Genomic DNA, 20451 nt, shown 5'->3' with positions numbered 1-20451 from the left:
TACGCAGACTTTTTGTATCGCGCTAGAACTCTAACAAATAGGCTTCTGTTGCTACAAGATTGAAGTCTTCACTACAGAAGTTTTTTGGTAGTCATGAACTCGTGGATCGTTATGGTGTATCCATCAGCACCATGAAAACTGATTTATTCAACGGGTCATAGTTTTCCTTTCCTCGTTTGTCTACCCCGGACTTGACTTTTTATGGAACTCGGCGGGTGTTTCTAGAAAAGCAGAGGACGCTTACCCTATCGGTGCACCTGGTCCATGCTCCCAGTTTTTAGTGGAGTCCGAGTTGCTCAATTACTTTCGTTACTTTGTATGTATGATTTTAGTTATGTTCTTTGTTGTGTATGTCTGGTCTTCATCCCTGGATTACATTCTTTTGATTACCGCTATAACCATGGTTCCCTTGATTACTCTTTCAACAATTACCATTACACTATTATCAAGTATCATGATACTTGTGAGAAACATACCTTATATTATATAAATAACCCCATTCCCTCAAAGTGTTGTAATACTTTAAACAAATGATACTTCCAATTAGTTTAATGTTAATTCCAGTAAGTATTTAAAACTATCATGATAGAAAATAGAGGCTCAAGAGAGCCTGAATCGCTCACCTGGTTAACCATTTACTTATTTGAAAAACTTGAGGAATGAGACAGGCTAAGTTAAAATCAACTAAATTGTCAAATGCAGGAAATGCTTTTCATAGCATTTTCATGACCTGAATCAGAATTTTGCTGAAGGCAACAATTTTTGAATTTTTTTCAAAAACCTGTCTTATGACCCCTGAGTTCCATTTTTAGTATAGGTAGTCATATCTATTCACGGATTAAAAATCACAACAGTCATTTTGAGCACAATACACTAAAGAACTGTTATGCTTATTTTCATTCAATGATCTTAAATGGTTTTAGAGAAGATTTTCGAATTTGTACATGTGAAAAAAAAAAAAAAAAAAACTGTTTCAGGGGTCATAACTCCTACATTAGTCAATGAATGGTTTTGAAAATTTCAGCATAGGTCCTTCTCATGATGCTTAACATTTTTACTCCGCCAGAAATTTGGTAAAGGCAACGGTTTTTGAGTTATTTGCAAAAAACTGCCATTAGACCACTATGTTCTATTTTTAGTAATGGCGGCCATTTTTTTTCATGAATCAACAATCCCCCCGGTCAATTTGTTTGGGATACCCTAAGGAACACATATGCCAACTTTCATTGAATTCTGTGCAATGGGTTTTGAGAAGATTTTCAAAGTTGCAAATGCGAAAATATAAAAAAAAACTGTTTCAGGGGCCGTAACTCCTACATCAGATGACCAATCGTTTTGAAAATTTTGGCATAGGTCTGTCTCATGATGCTGAACAATATTACCTCGACAGAAATTTGCTAAAGGCAACGGTTTTTTAGTTATTTGCAAAAAAACTGCCATCCGAACCCATGTTCTATTTTTAGTAACAGCGGCAATGTTTTTCATGAATCAACAATCCCAAGTCATTTTGAACATGCGAAAATGCAAAAAAACTGTTTCAGGGGCCGTAACTCCTACATCAGATGACCAATCGTTTTGAAAATTTGGCAAAAGTGCGTCTCATGATGCTGAACAATTTTATCCTGCCAGAAATTTGCTAAAGGCAACGCTTTTTGAGTTATTTGCAAAAAAACTGAATCTGACCCCTATATTCTATTTTTAGTAACAGCGGCCATGTTTTTTCATTGATCAAAAATCCCAACGACCATTTTGTGCAGAACACCCTAAGGAACAATCATGCCAAGTTTAAAACCTGTCAGTTCAGTAGTTTCAGAGAAGAATTTTTAAAATTTGTCCAAGACGACGACAACGATGACAACGGATGCCAAGTGATGGCATAAGCTCACTATAGAAATATCCTCACTGCGACATGAATCGCTATTCATACAAAAGTTTAAAGGTACCAGAAGTTCAGCAGTTTTTTTTTCCACACTCATTTGTAATATGCAATCTATCAAAATTTCATATTCTATATATTTTCTAAAATAAATAAACCTATTTATTTTTAAGTTTTATCCTTTAAAAAACTAACAGAGAAAAATCCTGATTACAAACTGTGTCAGTATACCAATCTGTTATTCCAAAGTTCTTCATTTGAACAGGGTACATGACTGGTCAACCTAATGCAGGAAAATAAATGCTATTTTTCCTCCATTCCCCTGGGTAACAAATATGAAAAGTGTTTTTTTTCCACAAAATACATCTATTTTATGACACAAATAAATATTTACAAAGGTCTCATACTTTAGTTTGACCCTTGTCTGGGAATATTACAATCACTGTATACATCATGGAAGACAGCTTTTTTCTTCCTAAAAAAAGAAATAAATTCAATGCAGTTCACTCCATAAATAATGAAAACTGAACAAAATAAAACCATATTTCTTATGGCTGTCATAAACTTGTGGGTCATTATGGTGAATCCATCTGCACCATGAATACTTATTTATACAAAGTGCCAATAGTTTTTCAATCTTTTCTCTTCTACCCTGAATTGACTTTTTATGAGCAACTTGGCAGGTGTTGATAGAAAAACAGAGGATGCTTACCATATCAGTGCACTTTGGTCATGCTTCCAGTTTTTGTGGAGTCTTAGATGCTCATTTACTTTTTTTTACCTTGCATGTACAGTAGTCCCACCCTGGAGAGAACAACCCATCTGCAACATAAAAGAGGCTTTACAAAAAGGGTGGTCTCTCTAAAGGAATTGATCTGAAAATCAAACTGGCTGAAAATATATACAAAATGTACCTTATGTAACAGATTTGCTTTTCTTTTGTATGATCTTTATGTATAATCCAGATAATGTCTGCTATATGTTTTATGAATATTAAAATGCCTTTTATTATCTGTTTAAAATTAAAGTATGACACATTAAAATATATTGTTTGTTTGTTGGGGTTTAACGTCCGAGCAGCAATATTTCAGCTATATTCAGACAATATTAAAATATAACAATGTATTTAAACATAAGATGCATTCATTAAAAGTACTTGAACATGTACATGTACATTGTATCACAGATTTACTTTGAAAAATGGACTGATGTCAGACTGTTTCCATAATTAAAATGTTCTCCTTTTTCTGAATAATATTTTGAATTTGCATTTTACACACTTTAAAATCTTCTGCCAGCTTCCTCAAACTGTGACCCTTTTCAGTTAATTTAATGACTTTAACTTTGTTTTCGAGTGTCAACATTTTTAACAGATGTCATCTTTGTTTACCAATTGTGCAATCACAGAAGTGTAACTTTAACCTTTCAGGTCAAATTATTGAACATCCGGTCTCAAACTTCTGGTTAATCGTTGTTAACCAAGTTGTCAATAAACAACAGCATGGTTGTTTTTGAAAGGACAAAGGATATTTTTGGCCGAAAAAGGGTGGCGGCTGGTAGCGTTTTAGAGGTGGCCTTCAAAAATTAGTATATAAAGAGTTAATGCAAGAGAAATATGGCCAAGAGAAAGGAGTGGTCTTTCAAATGAGGGGCCCCTAGAAAGGGGGACTGCTGTATATTTCAGTGATTTTTTATTCTTGGTCGTGTGTCAGTTATCCATGCCTGGTCTTTGTCTCTGGATTACATTCTTTTAGTTTCCACTATAATCCTTGATAACTCTCTCATCATTAGTTTGATAAAGAAGCGTATTTCTTATAGAAACATATCCCCAATACAAAAACTAAACTGTAAAATTTACTTATTTTATTCATCTCTTGCTTTCTAACCTACAAGGTAAATTAAGCAATGTAAAACACACATTTTTTACTAAAATGCAGTTCTTTTTTCTGGAAAAGTAGAAAATCAACATTTCAACTACACAATTTGATAGTGCTTTGTATGCTAACAAATAAAAATGCTTACATAAATCTCTTATGAATGTTATTTTCAAATAAAGTTTCCAAATACATAAAGCTATGGTGCTGCTGCTGGGCACAGTTGTTCAGTTGAACCTAAAAAACCTGGCAACTGACATCTATCACTGATTGCTTGATCCTATAAAAAACAGATAATTGCTTTTAATACATGAAACAAAACACAATTTGCCACAATTTTACCACAATACTTGAAATTCTATGCTCTATGCTATGAAAGTTAGGCCTCAGACTAAGTCATGAACAATTTATGGTTTACTGCAAGAAATATCACTAAAGTATGATAAAAGAAGATATTCCAGACCTGTCAACAACCACAATATTCATCATAATAGAAATTAAACATGAATGAATTTGATATTAAGTGACCATATGTAAGGGGAGATAACTGTTTGTTTTCAAAATCCTAAAAAAAAATCATAAAAAATATATTATTTTTAGAAAAAGATATCAGTTGAGAGTGGCAAAAATGCATTAGGTGAGTGATTTTTACTTTCAAATATAAGTGTGCACACATACATGGAAAACTTCTACATCAGGCCAAACATAAAAATATGTTTGTTTGCTGTTTCTCAACCCAATGGTTTAAAGCTTGGGTCAGTATGTAGGAAAAACAAATTATTCTATTGAGATTATCAGAGAGGAAGAAATGCATAAGGAATGTAACATAAGTGAGGTAATTAGTTAAGTCTCGTATCCATGATGACTTATTATTATTTTATCCTTATTTTTTTGTTGCTTATGATGTTATATAAAAAGTGTGTATCAATTATATCACTGATATGTTAATTTGTAATTATATCGTAATGATCAATATCTTGAATTATGATACATGTACAACTTTCATACATATAGAATGTTTCAGGAAATTTGTTTTTAACTTAAAAAACCTAGATCATTCCACAAAGATTGGAAAATTGTCAAACCTTGAAGTCAAAAGCACATGTTTTCTACTTTCACTTTGGTGTTGTTGTGCTGCAGTACTCCCTATCAACTGGATATCCTTCCTCTTTCCTGTCTTTGAATCTGTAAATAAAAATCACACATTTTATCTATTTGGATACATCTTTAAATATGGCCAAAATTCAAGTTAAAAATTACATGCAGCTGTTTAAAAAAAATATAACAAAAAGGAACTCTGACTATTTTATTAGCCTTCATGTTTTGACGTAGACCCGCTCAAGAATATCAATACAATACTTGTACCTATTACTACTGGCAAAGTTTGCGATAAAGTTTTTAAAAAAAATCTGGAGTAAATGTGATATGTTTTGAAATACCTTACATTTTTTTTTTCCATGGGAAATGAGGTTGTAGCAGACAAAGAAGTTGGTTTGGTAAGGGCAAAATTTGGCCTCAAAAACAAAGTCTACATGAAGAAACTCTAATATTGTTTCTCAAGCTCTTCAATGTGTTCTATAGTTGATTTGATTGGTTTATGGTAATAATTTGAAACTATAATGTCATATAAGCCCTTCAAACTTGACCGAGATTGGAAAAATCTGTTAAAAAGGCTGGAAAACACTACATTTTGTGTAGTTTATCACTCTTTGAACAATGGTCACATGCATGTTGACTCTCTTGCTTCATATATTTATTGTATAATTGTCAGTTACAACTCGTGTAAAAATATCTTGAGTCAACAGATGTGTGGCCACATAAAATTAAGACTGCACAAGACAAATCTTTACATTAATCTAACTAAATAAGTTATTCAGAAGTACTTTGATATATGAAAGCCATATCTATACATGTAAAAAAAGAGAGATTTTCAATACATGTAAAATAGAGAGTTTTGGAGTTTTTTGTATGTCTATGGTAGAAAACATGAAAATAGCCTCCCCCCCTTCCCCAATTTTTTTTTGAAATCCTTAAAAAGAAGAGAAATCTACATAAAACTTATATTTTTATTCCCAGTCAAGAAATACAGTTATGAAATTACTATAAAAATTAGATATGGAAAAGAGAGATATGAGCATATAATGTAAATGGTGCATGAAAAAAAAAGTTAATGAAAACAAGGGAGCTAATTAAATAGACAATTTTTGAACTGAATGATTGTATCCAAAATAATTAAATTTAAAATTAAATTTTGAAGGAAAACTTTTATTTTTGCCTACAGATCTGAAAGAAAGACAAATAGAACTGTAACAATAGGAAAAAATAGTGACATATGGAATAAAGTATTTAGGGAGCACATACTAATGTCACCGAAGTACAAAGGTTACTTAGACAGGATTTATTGAAAGAACAGAAATGGGGTTCAGCTTGGAGAGAAGTGGCAAAGTGTACTAAGTGCAAATACAAATCAAAAGCCTTTAACTTGTATGAAGACGTTGAAAGCAACAAGCGTGGTCGTCGTGCAGCCAAAATAAATGTAGGCAGGCAAGTGGGTCTTCAACACACATCAAGTTACCATCAAGTTTGTATGGCATCAAATATTCCCCCTCCATCTGTATCAGGTATGCAGTACACATCAAATTAAGTGGCTAAAATAATAGAAAAGAAAAATGAAGACATGAAAATGCAGAGAGAAAAGGTAAAAAGGGTGAAAAGACTACGCGGCTAGGATCCTAAGACAATAAATGTCCAGGCCGATGGAATCTATATCATCAGAATATATTCAGGTCTTGGAAAAACACCATTCCAACTAGCAACACAGTCTACCTTCTCTGTAACTGAAAATGAAACATTCAAACATTATGTTGTAGCCACAAATCAAAAATCAAAGCTGTGCTCATCAAAAAAGAAAAACCATACAGTAAAAAACTAAAAAGGTGAATATTAACATGCAAGACAGTATTGGAAATGAACAAGCCTGGGCAAGAACTCAAGCAAGATGGGTTAGAGCTTAATAAAATAACCACAGATCCAGACAGTAGTGCATATAAAGCTGCAGAAAGCATGGTCAACAAAGGCCTTACTTCAACTGAACCAATACATTACCTCAACAAAAGACCCATGTCAGCCAACCATCGGAAGTATGTGACAAATCTGTCAAGTGTGTGTGATATAATGCCAGCTCGCTTGAAAACCAAAAAAAAAAAAAAAACTCCTGAATGGGCTGTTTGCTTCTGACATAGCAGCAAGGTGACAAGCAGAATACACACAGGCATATACATGACACTACAAAATTCCTGATGCGGTTCTTTCAAAACTATCATATGTTACTGATGCCATAGTATCATAGTGAACTGTTCCTGTGGTAACCATTCAAAATGTTAACTTTATTTATTTGCATGTTCAAAAATTAAGAAATCTAAGACTTGGATTGAATAAAATGCTTACTAAGAGAGGGGAAATTCTGAAATTGAATCAAATGAGAAATCCAAACATGTTCTACAACAAATTGTAAACTACCACCTAGGTAAATTGATGCTTGCTACATATAAGACTGCTAAAAACACTAAAACTCAGAAAGTTGATCCCCTTAATCGTGCTATTAGAAGTACTGTACCAGCAAATGTAACCTATGTGAGGAACTTTTCCAGTCAAATCCATACGCCAGTCCATAAAGTCAACAAGGGCACTGGCAACTCTATAATCATACTGTGTGTAGTCTGATCAAATCAGGGTCAAAAGTGGCCAAGTCACTGAAACCAAGAGGCTCCCAGGAGCCTGAATCGCTCATCTGGTTGAATTTTGCCTTTCACAGGCAATAAATTAAACAAGAAGTTGCCCAACAATTTTGACTCAAGAAAACTTTGATAGGACTTATCATAAGTATCATTTCAGCAAATGAAAGTTTAAATCTATCATAGTTTTCAAGACATTGGCTGAAAACTGAAAAAAGAAAAACATTTCATTTTCCCCTGTCAAGGGCAATAACTCTTATCAGGAGGCGTGTAACAACTCTTATGCCTGAAGACTTTTGTAGTCCTACAAATAAGGATCGTATCATCTTTTGAAAGAATTTGGCTAAACCTAATGGTTTTGGAGATATACATGTATGCGAAAAACTACTGTCTGACCCCTTTGTTCTATTTTTATTAACGGGGGCCTTTTCTTATGGATAAAAAATCCCCACATCAGTTCTATGCAGGATACCCCAAAGAACACTCATAAGAAGTTTGGTACCAATTGGTCAAGCAGTGTCAAAGGAGAAGATTTTTGAAAGAAATAACATTAAAAATAGGAAAAAACATTGAAAAAGAGCAATAACTCCAACATGGCTTATCAGATTAAAATGAAAATTTGACCGCAGACAGATCTCATCATGCTGAACACTTTTACCTCTTTTGAAATCAGCTAAACCTAACGGTTTTGGAGATATATGCAAAAAACTACTGCCTGACCCCTATGTTCCATTTTTATTAACAGAGGCCATTTTTTTTATGGATCGAAAATCCCCACTTCATTTCTATGCAAGATACCCCAAAGAACATTTATACAAAATTTGGTACCAATTGGTCAAGTAGTGTGAGAGGAGAAGAGTTTTGAAAATTTGTTTAACGACGACGGACAAGGACAACGGACTCCAAGTGATGGCAATAGCACATATGGCCTTTGGTTAGGCGAGCTAAAAATGGCACTTTGAAGATATGGGTTCCCAGAAAAAACACCTATACTAGCTGAAACTGACACACAATACAAAAAATCCTTGTTCGGTCACCATAGAACAACACAGTTTCAGCCTTCTACCCAGGCTAGAAGCTCACTAGCAGAAATGTGACAGTAAAAAAGAAACTTATAGAACTTCATGATGCAAACAAACTTTGTAAGACAGCAAGCAATCTAAGATCAGTTGGACGAGATCCAGGGTGTCCAGGGTATCCTGGTACCTGTTCATCTAACATGAAATGAAGTGCTACAATAGGCAATGAAAAGGTATTTTGAAATACTGGCTGATATGCTAAATGACCACTTATCTTTGGACAATTAACAACAGATGGTGACAGTCATGCATTCAGAGGATTCAGCCGAAAACAAGTAGAAAATTTAATTATCATACCTGAGAACCTTAGCCAAATCACAAATGCGAGTCTGTGACAATGCCAAATTCAATGAAATGATGCTACAGTTTGTATCTAAAGCAGATTGCACTATGCTCCAAAAACGATTTGCTTTTGACTTAAGCAACAGCTGCACAAAGGATTCAACTTCGCTCGTAGTGAGTGTGCAGGAGATATGAACAAACTTGTGAACAGATTTAGCTATGCAACAGATAGTATCATTGCGTGTTATACAAGACATTGTTTAGAAAAGTACAAATCATACTCCTATGTATGTAAAGGTACTGAGCAAGATCACTGGGGCAAAGACTTAATGCCAGATGTGGAAGCAAAATGCTTGTACATGACAGAGGATGATGAGAGACTTAGGTGTAATATAATCAACATTCGATTTGGACGGACAAACTTGGTTAAGACTCGTTTTGGGACAGTGACGCAAAAGTGTGAGGCTGTAAACCGCGGCTTTGGAAAGTCAGATCCAAAAGAATCCACTCACCTGAGCAGCTATTCTGCTCCTACGAATTCAAACTACTGTCTGACTACAAGTGCATGCAGGATTAATCATGGACCAGAGGAATCTTGCCACTTCCGACAAATTCACATCCAGTCACCAAGCTGAAAAGACAAAATGAGAAATATGAATATGATAAACAGACAAAAGACACCAAAAGTGAAAAAAGTTAAGAGTTTTTTCTGCAATCAGGAATTTTATGACTCAATACCGGATGAGCCTGAAATATATAAACAAGAGGCTCCCCAGAGCCAAAATCGCTCATCTGTTTAAATTTTTGCCTTTCAAAGGCAATAACTGTAACAAAAAGTTGTTGGACAACTATGACTCCATGAAGACTTTGTTAGGACATATCATGAGGATTATTTCATCAATCAAAAGTTTCATTCTATCTATTATAGTTTTCAAAATATTGACTGAAAAGTGCACAAAACGTAATTTTTTGCCTTTCAAGGGCAATATGGAGTCGTCTGACAACTTTGATCCCTGAAGACTTTTGTAGGCCTTATATTAGTTATAATAATTTCAGCAATTGAAAGTTTCATTCTATCTAATATAGTTTTCAAGATATAGGCTGAAAACTGTAAAAAAAAAAAAAAAGAAGGCATTTTTCACCTCTGAAGGGCAATGGCCCTGACATAGAGTTGTCTGACAACTTTGATCCCTCAAAGACTTTTTTAGGCCTTATAATAAGGATATTTCAGCAATTAAAAGATATTGGCAAAACCTAACGGTTTTGGAGATACATGTTGTATATGCAACAATCTGCTGTCTGACCCCTATGTTCTATTTTTAGTAATGGTGGCCACGTTTTTTTTAAATTCAAACTCATATTAAGTATTTTCATTTCACGTCATTTAAAGACATGCAATTTGTGTTATTACTAAGAGCACTGAAGATGAAGTGTGTAGATTTCAGATATTTAATATCACAAATCTACATGTATGTACCATATTTGACTGCACAAGGCAAAAAATAAGGGCATCATGTTAATATAGTATTAATATATGGCTTTTTCTGTATTGGCCCTGTTACATGCCCGAGGTATTAATAATGGCCATTACAGCCATCCGAGGCTATTATTAATACAAAGGGCATATTACAGGGCCAATATGGAAAAGGCTTTGCATTGATACTTTTTTTAACCATATTTATATCTATTACTGAAACATATGCTTCCACCTTAATTTAAAATAACTCAGTATCTCGATGAATCAAAAATTTATGAAAATAAATCATGATGGTTTTGTTTCTAACCCTCACCCCCCCCCCTTAAAAAAAAATTAATCTATAGTACAAGATTAAACATACCTAATAATTCAATATACTCAGTTCCAGTACCATCTTTCAACAACTTTAAATCTCCTAATCTAATTACATGTAATTGAATTAGGTCACTCATAATTAAAGTTGTCACTTATTAAAGGTAAGAAATGTTCACCATTTTGAATGGTCAACTATTAATGCCCCATACTAAAATTAGTAATGCATGGCTATGATTTCCTAGTGACCGACTGTAGGAATTTCCAAATCGTAATTACCAGTTGTAAATGATGGGCATTTCTATACATTTTATGTTGGATAATAAAATTCTCCAAAACCTTTAAAGTTTGGACAAACAGAGAAGACAAGTAATAGTTAGAATTGCAAACTAATTCTTGGTCTATTTATTAACAATTGACATTATTTCTACCTTACATCTACTCTACATGAATTTTCACTGATACATGTAGATTTTAATATGTTTGAATTAATATACATTTGTACATGTACATAGATAAGCTAAACTGGTCATTGTGCCCTGTACAAGTAATACAAATGTACAATCTCCCTTGCATAACTACTATTTATCCTGTCACATAATATTTGTCTGAACAAGGTTTAATTTAATATACATGTATATACATGCATCTTCATACGTAGACTGCTCTGATGTCATTGGATGAATATATATATAATAAGGTTAAGATTACCTTTTGGTAAAAACAAATTCATCTTTTCTGATAGTTTTCAAGCCTTTTTTTTACTTACATTTATTTCAAGCAGTGAATGTAATGTTTTTAAAAACTTCAGGAAACACATAGATGTATGTATATGTACATGTATCTCCGTTGTTCCACTGTTGCTGTTGTCAAGAACCTACCTCGCCTTGGAAAAAATATAACTCCAAATGTATTATCCGAATCAAAGCATAGCTTTTCTAAGATAGGAAAGGCAATCATTGTCTTGTTTGCAGCTGTCAGCTGTGTCTGAATTTTGTTTACGTCACATGATAAGTGTAAAATATTCCCCCCATCCATCAAGAACTGTAATATTTCCAGTATCTGTACACATTAATCGAACAGGCCAAAACTGAAAAAGATTTTGCTACAGATGCTTTTAAGGTTATAAATGTGAAGCCTTGTGAAGTACTATAAAGTTATAGACCATTATGAAAGCCTTGTGAAGTACTATAAAGTTATAGACCATTATGAAAGCAAGGGGAAAGGGGGGGGTATGGGATTGGGATTTTGAAAAAAAAAATAGTATTTCTTTCAACTATTGCAAACAAAACTTGTGCAAAAAATAATGTACTGTTGAAATTACAGAAAATGTGAAGACTGCAGGGGAGGTAACTCATTTTGTATGAACAATGATAATTTTAAAATTGGAATACACACATGGTTCTACAAATTTGAGACCTGTTAAAATGACAGTTATGTCAAATTAATTGTGGAGTAGAAATTTATATTTTGAAATACATTTTCCAATCAAGTTTAAAGAGTTCTGTGCTACAATGGGTTGATCATCAGCCCAAAGTAGTACTCCTGTTGGTGCCACAGGGCTGATGCATCAGCCATGTCAAAAACTTGTTTTCCAGGTGTCAAAGTAGCAAGGCCTTTGTGAAGACAAATCATGCCATTTAGAGGCAAAAAAGGGGCAGGTCCATAAAAGAAAGTTCTGGTAGTTCACCAGTCATTTTATCAATCATTATTTTTTTTTATAATTTACTTGGCTGGATGACTGGCGGGCCTAGTGTCAACAAGTTTTTTTCTTATGCTGTTACATGTAATGGTTATCATAACAATTAAAACACTGACAGTTACATATTATCTTAATGAAAAGCTTATGTACCCTTTAGTGCTAGACAAGAAGTTATATGAATTCAATAAACAGTGTACACACATTCATTTAAATATATGAGCCTATGCTGATATGAACCTCATTTTCCCAATTAATTGTTTTTCTTTCAAGATTGCAATTGAAACGTTATATGATATATATCAGCTGCTAGAAATAAATGTTTGATTTATAATTTTTGTCCTATTTTTCTATTATTACTTCTTAGGCCACACGTCTGGTCCTCCCAAAACAAGCTGCAGGCATTGTTTTGCTCTAGGCATGCAAAACTCGTACAGGAAGATGATAGTTGAGATCAACAAAAACCACTTATAACTTATGCCCCATCTTAATAAACCCACACCAAAGTTTGACACAAACTCATCCATTTGGAGCCGGGATTATCAAGTTCCTCACTCATTAAATCTAGGCATTCCTTGCAATTCGTTTCCATACACAGGTCATAATTTACTTCACATAAGTCAATAAAATCAACACTGTAAATTCCATATTCATATTGTTAAAAAATGACACATACATGTATAAAGTGATAGCAATAGAAATAATAATAAAGTTTTTTAACCATTGTACATTTAGCTTTGTCAAACTTAAAAACCTCTATCACAACAATCAGACTTTAGGCAGAACAAAAGGTGAAGTGTTCCCCTCCCAAAAAAAAAGGCACAATCAGCATTGTCTTTGTCCATATATCAAATGGTTGGAAAGTTAATCACTTGTAATATAACGTGAATTTTAAAATCTGTCAAAAGCTTTCTTAATAGCAATGGGAAACAAGTGTGTGGTATTCATTCCACCCTCTTGACGCCTCTTATTGGAGTCGTCATTGTCACGTTATACAATTGTTGCACAACGAATGTCACAGAACAACAGCTAGAAAAACATTTTTGAAAATACATCTGGCACTCTCTTAGTGAAAATTCTGGCAGTCAAAGGGTAAAACCCAAAAAATAAGAATCGTTCGTGGAAGGAAACAATAAATATGTTTCATACACTGCTGTCAACAAAAAATTTAATTTCTCCACTCTTCACAGTGGAGTCACCATTTCAAAAATTGTCTGTAACTAACTTCTCCTGTTGGTATACCAAGGTATTTTGAATGGTTCTAGCAGTTTAATAACATCTCAGTAACTGACAGAAATAAGAATTGAAAACTATTGAAATGGAGCACTCTTATCCCAGTTTTCACTTAGGTGGAGTCACAGTGGAAGACACGAGTGACTCCACTATGAAGAGTGGAGAAATTAAAATTTTAGTTGACAGTAGTGTATGAATCACAACATACCATTTATGCAATGCTAGTATGATGGCATTCAATTGTTTTCTTGTAAAAAAAAATGCCATCCCTTTAATACTGTCCTGTCATTCTGACATCTGGAAAATCAATGAAGCATTCTTACCCTTAGCAAAAAATCCCTATCACTATCAGTATCTTAACACCCTTGCGTTTTTAACATTGCCTAGAGAAAAAGGGACAATAGAAATTAAGATAATTATAATTCATATTGGAGGGCTTGGCCTCAGGTCCCCACGGGGCTTATCTCTAAATCAATCCTTTAGCTAATATGGCCCACATACAAAATTAGTCCATATTTCCTCTGACCCTGCAACTCTCCTCTTTTTTATTTGGATATTGATATGTAGGGTTGGGTCAGAATGATGTGTCATACAAAAAATTGGAGATTCAGCAGTACCACAGAGTACAGCCCTTCAACCACTTGTAATGACTTTCAAGTTGAAATTGTGCATGTCACACATACCTAGTTCGTGGATCGTTATGGTGTATCCATCTGCACCATGAAAACTGATTTATTCAATGGGTCATAGTTTTCCTTTCCTCATTTGTCTACCCGGACTTGACTTTTTATGAGCAACTCGGCAGGTGTTTCTAGAAAAGCAGAGGACGCTTACCCTACCGGTGCACCTGGTCCATGCTCCCAGTTTATAGTGGAGTCTGAGTTGTTCACTTGCTTTTGTTACTTAGTATGTATGATTTTAGTTACTGTATCAGTGTGAGAAACCATTTTTTTCCCCAACTTGCCATTCTGGCTAGTGGAATATTGATCTTGCTAGCCAAATATAAATTCAACTACCCACATTTTTTGTGTTTTTTTTTTTCTGTACTATCATCTGTTTTCTCTTGGATTTGACTATCTCCTGCATTTCTTTTTCTTTCTGCAACTATCTTTTCATTTGTTTTTAAATTCATCAAAGACTTTTCCATTTTCGAATATTCCCTCCCATCTAAGTTTTTCATGTACTTTACAGTAACAAAATAAATACTGCATTTCTGAACTCATATTTCAAAAATAAAATTATATTTCAACAGATTCATCATTATGAAACAAGAAATCATTTGCTTCTTGTTCATATTTATTTTGACAATAAACAACTCATTTGCAAGGTAACAAATCTTAAATTGCCAAGATAACTTTGTTTGAATACTAATACGAGATCAGGACCGTTGCCTAGGTTTTGGCGCATCCCATTTACCAGAAATTAAAATGGCAGATGATAAACAATGCTTTACAAGTCAATAAAATTGTGCATATCATGCCAAAATTCACTTGAAATATTCAAGCTAAACTTCTTAAAATGCAAGGAACATATTTTTAATGTATGATGTTAACGAATGTTTTACTAAATAACCTGTTGGCTGGTTAACTTTCCTTGGAACTTGCCAATCAAATGATGGTCACCAAATTGATGAGTGTAAGCAAATGAGAACTCTCCAAAATACACATCTACTCGTTCTTGGCGAGCGGTGGTTTCCCATACTGCTCTATGTTCTTTGTTGTGAATGTCTGTTTTCCATGTCTAGTCTTTGTCCCTGGATTACATTCTTTTGATTACCAATATAACCTTGGTTCCCTTGATTACTCTTCGATTCTGGAATCATTTTCCTGTATGCCAATGGTCTCGGTAACCCAAAATAGAAGGCGCCACGCCCTTCTGCCCTTACGCCTTTTCTGATACACCCTTGTGCCTTTTTTGCAATGGTAAGTTCCGAACAGGTGGTTTTTTGCATGACCGATTGATTTCCTGTCATAAATATTACAACTACAGTCATGACACGTACCTGAAGTTTACCTAGAGAATACAATCATGTCATTAAAATCAATTAGTGTAGATTAAACTTCACAGGTATTAATTACCAGATATCAGTTACAATTTACCTTTTGTTTTGTGTAATTGATTAACATAATTAGTTTGAAGTAGGTGATGAAAACCTCAGTGTGTGCCCGCCACTTGGGTGGTATGATTGATCTCAACAAGACTACTCTATGTCACAGCTGATAAATGTATATAACGTGCGTTTTGAGTCAGTTTTTAGTTATTCATAAACCACTATGCCTTCACAGAAACGATGTTTAGCTCAACTTGCCAGCGACAAGCAGAAAGTTGCAAAGACGAACACATCTATCAGATCGTTCTTCAACACAGACTCAACTCGGCACCAGTCATTTTATATTTTTTTTCAAATAAAATATTTATGTGACCACGTACATGTACTGATAACATTAAATTTTCGAACAAAAGTTTAAAAAATACATAATTTTAAAAGTTCGATTGCTTGTTTGAACCAGTACGGCAGCTGACATGATTTTATCGTGACCTATGACATGACTAAAAATAGATTTCTTAAATAACTCATAAAAACTCGCTGCTCGTTAGATTTTAAAAGATTTAGTTACTATTTATTGGATTAAATATTTATGAAAATGTTTCGAACGTTGTGCAAACAAAATTTATTACAAGATAGACAATGACGAATAATGTATACTCACACGGAGATTGGAAGCCGATTTGCAAATAATTTGACTTCTCCGTGGAATTTTCTCCATAATTAAAATTTATAAAACTTATATCTGAATTTCATAGCCAAAAAACTAAAGGACAGCAACCTATCCTTAATCACAAACCACTGCAGAGACCATCGACTTGCACTAGCCTGTAGAAAAAGCTTCAACTCCTTACCAATCATGAAGAAAACTGATGAAACATTAGATAAAATCTACAAGTATTACAAGTATAGTTGCGTCCATACAGCCAGTCAGAAAATGGTTCAAGCTGCCTTTAACCAAGCACCACTGATGGTTATTCCATGACCAAGCAGTTTCCAGCATAGTTAGATCCTATAAAGCTATTTTTGTTGACATAGGGATGTCAGGTATAAGCAGTGACGCAGTTGGTAATGGTATCCTGAAGAGTCTTAAAGACCAAACTACACTTAGATCACTCTTGTTGCTGGCAAATACACTACCACACATATCCACTTTATCACTGGTCTTCCAACATAGAGATGTTAACCTCAGCACGGTAAAATCAACAGTAAACAAAACCATCAAGATGTTAGAAACCAGATAAACCCAAGATGGACCTTGGCAGCTGAAATACTCCCAGATGTCATCTGATCTACAATTGACAACTACTCTAAGTTCTGACTTCAACACAAAAGTCAAAGAACCATTCCTCACCAAATTGACTACCAATATCCAAGACGGGTTTGTTGACACAGACATCATTGACCAGCTTTCAGTCCTGGATCTTAGTGCATATAGTAACTATCAAAAAATTTTCATATAAACCATAAGAGGTGGGGTTCAGCAGCTACACATAGTTTTCAGAAAGAAGAATTCAAACAAAAAAAACAAAGAAACAAAGAAAATTACATACATAGGAAATGAAACAAACAACTTGACATGGTAATCATGCGAACCAAAAAAAAGTGCCCTTTTCCGACTACAAAGGTGCCCGTCTGCTGAACAGCACCCTGCCCCTTTCAATTTCTAGCTGGAGCACTGAATGCTAATACCAAATTAGCTACAAAAATTACATTATGGAAGGAACGGAGCAGAAACGCTTTTTAAAACTGGAATCTAACAGAATATTTCAAAATTTCACAGAAAAATCATGTGTGCACTACCCATCCGTTCCAAAAGTAACAAGCTCTCTATTACGGTTCAAAAATTTTAAAACATTTGAAATGTCAACAAAACACGTCTCTCATGGAAAATGATCAAAACTTCAATAAAAAAGATAATTCTGTAGCAAATTTGGTATCAGCATACAGGAAAATGATTTCAGGTAGGTAGGTGTGACATGCACAATTTCAACTTGAAAGTCGTTACAAGCAGTTGAAGGGCGGTACTCCGCGGTACGGCTGAATCTCCAACTTTGTGTATGGCACATCATTCTGACCCCAACCCGACATATCAATATCCAAATAAAAAAGAAGAGGGTTGCAGTGTCAGAGGAAATTCGGACCAATACAAAATGACCCGGGGTGCATTTCTTTTACCTGAATCTGAAAAATGTTTCAGTTCAATGTTTCAAAAAACAGAAACATGATTCCGTGATTAAAAATACAACATTTGAGAAACTGTAACATGTTTCAGTTTCTATCAAATCAAACATGTTTCAAAAGTAACAAAATGGCTTGGTAGCGAAGCAAAATAATATCGGGACCGGTTTCGGTTTGTGTTTCAGTTTGAAACATCAATCACTTATGTTTCAAATGTTTCGATATCATGTTTCTGTTTCAAGTAAAAGAAACAATGAAACATGAAAATGATTCAGAATCATGTTTCAGATTCGGGTAAAAGAAATGCGCCCCCGAAATGTTTTTAAAATGGGCGTCCTTGATTTGATTGTAGGTTAGTGAGGTCTTACCGCTGATGAATCTGCGAGAGCAATGTACATTTTGTAAGTCAGCAAAAATTACACTATGACGATTTCAAAAGTTGTACAGAGCTTATATTTCCTGTTTGATTTATCGACTTTAAATAAGGTTTACTTGACTTGATTACCTGCCTGTACTGCCATTACACATTCAAATCGTCTCGGGTCTTAATTATCCTCAATTATGAAAAGGTCCGATAAATTCCTTATAGCAAAAGGATGGTTACCTGTTTGGAATGACTTATGTTCGGATAACAGTCAGAAAAAAAAACGCATATGGGTGTGGCTATCGTTCGAGGTTCTGTTGTGGAACATTCAAGTCCCAAATAATCGTAGAATTTTTCATGAGAAAATTTTGCTCTTCAATCCTTTGAATAAGTGTCTTTCTTTATTGAAATGGTGGTAAAATCTCAACGAAAATGCTGCTGTTGATAATGTATTACACTTATCCTAAAAGTGAACCTCTTTTCCTGGTTCCCCAACATATCCATGTTTCAAAACAACTTTTTTCACTTGAGTATTATATAATAAGGGCGAAATTTGATCGGGAGAATTTTTTTTTTATCAAATTAAACTTAAAATACAACTGACCAATCGATTGACCAGCAAAAAATGACACTATATAACCTCCGATATTAAAAAAATGCCTCATAACTTAATCAATAATTTCGACCAAACAAATTCTACTAACGTCGGAAAATATTGTACAGCATGTACAATTACAAGGACACGTATGTCCAATAAACTTATATAACTATAAGAGTGCTGTGCAAAATGTCAAAACGAAAACAAAAACAAATGAAACATATTGGGACTTGAAGTAAAGACCATTTACATGCATATTTCAAACATTCAAAGTCATTAGCTAAAAACTACAAACTGTCTTGCCTTCCCAGTTGCAATTTGAGTAGTATGTACAACATGTCTTTGGAGAATTAAATTTGAGGGATGAAATTAAAATTAACTAAACCGGAAAGTATAAGACATACATTATATAAATACAAGTTATTTTAATGACAAACTTTATGCAAACGGATGCAAACTTTTATCATGACTGCTAGTATTCATAGAGTCTCCCTTTTGGAGCCTTATTAGAAGTAAAAGTTGAGTCTCCCCTTTGGAGCCTCATTGGAATCCTCTACCTACGATTGGTCAGTTATAAATATCATCTGTTAACCACGCTAACTTGTGTAAGAGAAAGGAGGATCGATTTACGATTTTCACACCGCATTTGTATATTTACCCGCCCTCCTTCCCCTTCATCACCTGTGCATATTGATGTTTTATATAATTTTGTCTGTATTTTACTTCATTGTCATGGGGGAATTTTTAACCCCTTTTTAGGCCAAGGGAATTTTTAACCCCTTTTTAGGCCAAGCTTATATTATGTTGTCAGATGTATGTATAGAATGTAAATATTTCATGTTGGGATTTTATTCATGTTTGATGTGTCTACAAATTTTTACGATTTCAGTAAAAATTTCACAATTTTCATAAGCGTTGTTTTTTGTACGCCTTTGGTCAGTTGAAGGAGGTTGGCATAAAGATCAATGTACATTAAAATAACTACTAAAGAATAATATTAAAAACGACTACCAGTATTACATTTTAGCAAACATATCAAATAATGTCAAGTAAAAATGTACAATGTACAAAGTTGATAACAATGTAATGTCGATGTTTTTGAATCACAAAAACAACGGAAATAATCAGATGTTGTAGTGGGTTATCAATAAGGATTGATATCAAGCACTTTCAGTTGATCCGAAAAGCATATGATAAGATATCCGATCGTGTACGAAAGTTCTTTGTGCACTGGTCTGTGATTATGTAATCTGTCACAGTCAATGTCCATATGAATTTGCCAACAGGGTTCTCTCACATGTTCAAACAAAAATGAAAATTGAAAACCTAATATAACACGTTAACTTTGTCCCTACTTACGCTCAATGAGAGAGTTTTTTTTTCAAATTTAATTTCAAAATTTGATTTAAGATGACGTAGAATCAGAGATTTCATAAGCAGTTTTGAGATATTTCAAAATATTAAAACTATAAATCTGTTCGTAGATCGATTTTCCAGAATTGTCTTGTTTGTTGTGTTCTTGGGAAAAAAAGTTCTGTCTTAAATTTCTGCTTGTGTCTGAACACTTCTCTTCTTTCTGAAAATGAATATCATAGTTTCTGATATGTGTCTAGACACCTGTAGAATACATAGATAATTTTTTAAGATCTTATCATTTTTTATTTCAATAACCATGATTTGTACGAATTTTAAATA

The 20451-nt window shown here is 33.9% G+C and overlaps 1 long non-coding RNA gene across 8 annotated transcripts; it reads right to left on the bottom strand.

Moving 5' to 3' along the window:
• Positions 1-2037: 2037 nt before the first annotated feature.
• Positions 2038-18633, bottom strand: LOC148620054 (uncharacterized). 8 transcript variants are annotated; one of them, XR_015921696.1, is made up of 7 exons: positions 17792-18060; positions 11516-11724; positions 9358-9476; positions 6233-6398; positions 4836-4935; positions 3899-4030; positions 2038-2351 (listed from the first exon to the last, which is right to left on the bottom strand). It is a non-coding gene; the product is annotated as an uncharacterized LOC148620054 (long non-coding RNA). The 8 variants fall into 8 exon arrangements; XR_015921697.1 differs by lacking the exons at positions 11516-11724; positions 17792-18060 and adding exons at positions 10684-10737; positions 11404-11489; XR_015921695.1 differs by lacking the exons at positions 11516-11724; positions 17792-18060 and adding an exon at positions 18300-18632.
• Positions 18634-20451: the final 1818 nt, after the last annotated feature.

This window comes from Perna viridis, chromosome 4, assembly GCF_037379345.1.
Source record: "Perna viridis isolate PV_CMFRI_1.1 ecotype Kerala chromosome 4, ASM3737934v1, whole genome shotgun sequence".
NCBI lineage: Eukaryota > Metazoa > Mollusca > Bivalvia > Mytilida > Mytilidae > Perna > Perna viridis.
This window is presented reverse-complemented; position numbering and strand designations above follow the sequence as displayed.